Below are 5088 nucleotides of genomic sequence, written 5' to 3'. Positions count from 1 at the left end.
ATTTTTAATTTTTATAATGAATTCTCAAGAACTTGAAACTATGGTGATCGATATTTTCTATTTTCAACCAGGCCATAGCTTTATGCCTGCGGATTCATTCCACCATCAGGTTGAAATTTCCATGAAACATATGAGTAAAATATATGACTTTTGTGATTATGAAAAATCAATAAAGAATTCAAATAAAGGCCATGTTGAAGTTAAGGTATTAGATGGCAAAGATTTTTATGATTGGAAGTCACAATTCTCTTTGTATAAACTTAACAAACAAATTAATCGCCCAATGTTGAATAGTATAGTTCATATATGGGCCGAAAGAGGACTGAAATATTTATTGTACAAATGTTCATATGATGAGTATACTCCGTACCAAATGCTCGACTTCTTATAAAACTATGATACATGAAAAAAGATATTGAAAAACCTCAGCAAAAGAAAGAATTAAAGGGAATTCAACTAGGAAAAAAAACAAAGTATTGTAAAAACACTAGGCCCGCTAATGCTTAAGAGTAGACACCAATTTATTTTGGTTTGATATTCCTACATCAGATACAGTTAATGATTTATACTAAGAACTTGAAAATTAGAAACTGCTAAAGTAATATGATATATAATATTGTGATAGGAACCAATATTGTTTCCATAAATTTAAATTTTGTTTCGTTTTATTTTTAACAGTTATGTTTATACTAAAATTAATTATTTTGTTATTCAAGATTTCATTTATTTTAATTGTTTTTGGTGATGACCAGCTAAAAGGTATTGTTTTATTTTGTTTTTTAAATATTCAATAGACTAAAATAAAAGTCTAATTGTTTTGTAATACATTTTTTATAATAAAAAAATTTTAAATTACTTGTTTGATAAAATTGGAGTTACACATTTTTTTTACATATAAACCATGTTGTATGATCATAGACTTAAATATGGTATGTCCAAAAAAGTCTAAGCAATAGTAGTATATATTTGTATGTTCTGAGCACCTTTTTTACAGGGAGATTTCTTCATTTCAAGGGGGCATTTCTACATGCTCCACCGTGTAACAAAATTCTCAAAAAACCCTAATGTATGTTCTGAGCACCTTTTTTTACAATGAGATTTCTACGCACGTTCACTGTGTAACAAAAAAAATCTCAATTTTTTTTGTTTAAATGTTGTGTGTGTTACGCTAACTCAGATTTACCGTGTAACACAATATGGTGTTAACATATATATTGTCCACCTACTGAAATAATTATTTCAAGAAAAGAACGCAAAATTATTAAATAAACTTTTTTATTATTATAAATTGTATTTACACAAGTTTTCTTACTTCTCTAGTAAAAGGTACATATTCTACAATACGATCATGAATCAATAAACAATAAGCAGTTACACCTGTAAGCGATTCTGAAGCTTCAATTTCTAATTGTACATCCACTGCTGAGGCCGTGGCTGAATCGTTCTGTTTCGAAGTATCAATGACTATAATTGGGGCGTTTGAAAGAAAAGTAGAAGGACTCAATATCGGATTTCGTATACTTTTTTCATAGTACGATTCTTGAAATGATGTATACATATCATATAATAAGGTAAAATTATTTTTTGTAAAATCTAAATTCAAATTATCGTACGGATAAGCTATTGAGTTCAGAAATACTCTAACGTTTGTTAGATTACAATGATCAAAAATACTACAGTCTTTTTCTAACGTATTTTTACGCCCTTTTTGCAATCCAATTATTATAAATCGCGGTTTTTCTAATTTCGATGCAGTTTTCAAATTCCATACAACTTTTTTAGCGGTTCCTAGTTCAGGATATTCAAAAGTTTCAAAAGATCTGAAAGGAATAAACAAACTTTTTTCTTTTTCTACAAGTTTCAATAATTTCAACCTTTCTCCATCGTCAACAGTAATATGCGGAACCTTCCATACTATTTTGTTTAAAGTAACTTTGGCTGTAGTAGTATTTATACCACTTTTCAATTTTAATGCATTAAATCACTATGACTTCGAGTTAATATTAATTCCAATCTAGAATTAACTAATATTTTTCTATAGTCTTCAAAAAAACCTAGCCAATATTTCAATGGAATGCAAGCACTAAATTCACCTTTATCATTTGCTGATTGTGTTGCGTTTTTAAAATTCCAGCCAGAATTTTCATAACAATTATAGTTGTCTGGTGTACCGGATAAGTATCCTTTCAACGAGCTAGTGATTCCAAGAACACGCGTGCTATCAATTTCTATACCATTCATTTCCAACCGTATTTGTTCAAAGAGATAAGAGTAACCGTTATTAGATAGTTTAACTTTGTCAGGTTCCGAAAACATTCCTTCCAGAAAAATAAAGCTTTCGTGTAGATACGGATAAACATCTGTTTGCTGAATTGATATACGTATTTCGTCGTTATTATTAAATGATGTAGTATACGGTGTGTATGAATGATATTCAATTTTTGTTATTTTAGAATCCGTTTCATACCGCGAACTTATATCTAAAATATCACTTTCAGGCATTTTGCTTTAATTGATAACCTAGAGCTTGTTGTAAAATTTTTTATTTGTCAACGTCAATTTTTTTACTTTATTTGATGTTACCGGTACCACTTTAGTCTTATGACTAGTTGAACTGATCCGAAGTAGTGGATTTATATTGAATTTTAATCCCATATCAAGATCCGTAACGTTTAATATGTAACACGATTGTCAATGCCTCACCAAAATTATCAATCGGATTATGATCTTGATCAACTAGCTGAACGGTTATCGAATCAATATTTGTTATTCAATTTGTAATATATTAAATTTGGCGGTGTCTGAATTACTTTAGATCCTGTCCTCTCACTCGGGAAAAATTCGTAAATCGAATGACTTTGTAGATGGTTGTTGAATGATCCTTGAGCTATATTACACATTACTTTTATAGAATTAATTGTGTTTAAATTTACTGCTTTTTCTGATCGATGAATTGCATACTCTAGTTTGTATTGTCTTTTGTCAAAACCAAATACAGGTGCCATACTAAATGGAATCTCAAAGTGTAGTATCCCATTACATTTTATATATGATCTGAAATCATTAGGATCAACCGAAATATCGAATGTTAATTTGGTTAAGTTTTCACTATTATAGTCATCTATTTGCTTCTTAACTCGTTGATTAATATCTTCAATTTCATAACATCCCTCTTCCAATTTAATATAACACATCATAGGAGTATTATTGTTTTCATCGTCAACTATTTGTATAGAAAATTTATTATTATTTTCATTAATATTTGGGAATGAATTAAATGACTGTAAACATAACAAAGCTATTTCTGAATCCTCGCATAGGTTTATAGACGGAAAATAATTTACGGATAATATGGTAGCATTCCCAGTTAAACTTAAAGTAACTGACTCGTACATTACAAAATCTAAGATATAAATTTATAATGAGATCCGTGACGTTTAATATGCAGAACAACTGTCAACGTCTCGTTAAAATTGTCAATTGGATTATTGTTTTGGTCAACTAACTGAACAGTTATTAAATTAATATCTGTTTTGTTTAATCTGTAATATATAAGGTTTGACGGAGATTGAACAACCTTTGTTCCTGTTCTCCCACTCGGGAAAAACTCATATATCGAATGACTTTGAAGTTGGTTGTTGAATGACCCATGTGCTATATTGCACAATACTTTTATAGAGTTAATCGTGTTTAAATTGACCGCTTTATCCGATCGACGAGCTTCATGAAACGGTCCACATCTTATCTTTTTAACCCAAAAACAGGTGCTATACTATATGGAGTATTGAACTGAAGTATTCCATCACTTTTATATACGTTTTAAAATCAACAGGATCAATACGTACACTGAATGTTAGCTGTGTTCCGTAGTTGTTATTAACTTGGGATAACTCTTTTGCAATTTTATTGTTAATATCTTCTATTTCATAGCATCCTTCTTCCAAACAAAATTCAAAAGTGTGTAATTTATATTTATTTCTCTTTGAAGGAATTACTTCTATTTTCAGTCGGTTATTAATTGCATTTATAATATTTGGAAATGAATTGAACGTTTGCAAAGATAACAAAGCTATTTCTGAATCCTCGTAAACATTTAGAGATGGAAAATAATTTGCAGTCAATACAGTCGACTTTCCAGTTAAACTTAGTGTAAGAGATTCATGCATTGTAAAAATTCAAGACATAAATGTCCACAGTTGAATGTATTAAAGTCTTGATAGTTAGAATAGTTATATACTATTTTAAACTTTTTAAAATAACGTTGTAATTCAATTGGTGGAGGTAAATCGCCAAAACTATCGAAATATATGACTTTATCTTTATTTTTATGAAACGCTACCCAATGGCTCCCGTCACCTGAAGATATGTCTAAGTTTAATATGCCACATTCAATGACGTGCGGTTTTTTAGGTAAGCTATCACGTGAAAAGACTCCACGGAAATGATTGATTTTCAACTTTCTTACGTATTTTATAATATCTTGGGTCGAAAGCGGTCTGTCAGGTAGCGTAATCATTATTATTTTTTTTTCTCAACCCATTATTGTTTAAATATAAACCATTGCCTTTTTTACTTTTTGAATTTTGAATTGCGTTGTACACACTAGCGCCTCCAGACATTAAGCTACCAAGTGCTGACTATCCTGCAAATATAGGTATTAAGGGAACTACACCTCCTGACTGTCCTGGGATGGAAATCAACCTTTTACCACTATTCTTTTTCTTCGAGGTTCTTTTTTTCTTCGCAGTTAGCATACTATTGTTTTTTGTAATACGTTTCCGTTTACCTTTACAACCCATACCTATTTTTCTTTTAGCTTTCATTACGTTTGTTACCGCGTACGCAACCAATTTCTCTTTCTAGGAGTGTCTTTTGCTTTAAATTTTTCTCAAGCACGATTTTCTAACACTTTATCAGCTTTATGTCTATCGTCTAATTTTTTTACTCCTTTCATACACAATATCGTGATCACGATAAACAGCATCCAATGGGTTTATTCTTTTATCACCACGATCTTGTCTTTTTTTTTTTAATTTCGTGCCAGGACCACACGGAAAAAAATAATTTTACTATAGCAATAAGTTAGTA

The 5088-nt window shown here is 30.1% G+C and overlaps 1 pseudogene; it reads right to left on the bottom strand.

The window, feature by feature from the left end:
- Nucleotides 1-3403: 3403 nt before the first annotated feature.
- Nucleotides 3404-4602, bottom strand: LOC126555662 (uncharacterized; annotated as a pseudogene).
- Nucleotides 4603-5088: the final 486 nt, after the last annotated feature.

This window comes from Aphis gossypii, unplaced genomic scaffold, assembly GCF_020184175.1.
Source record: "Aphis gossypii isolate Hap1 unplaced genomic scaffold, ASM2018417v2 Contig00981, whole genome shotgun sequence".
Taxonomy (NCBI): Eukaryota; Metazoa; Arthropoda; class Insecta; order Hemiptera; family Aphididae; genus Aphis; species Aphis gossypii.
Note: the sequence above shows the minus strand (reverse complement) of the source record. Positions and strands in the feature narration are given on the sequence as shown.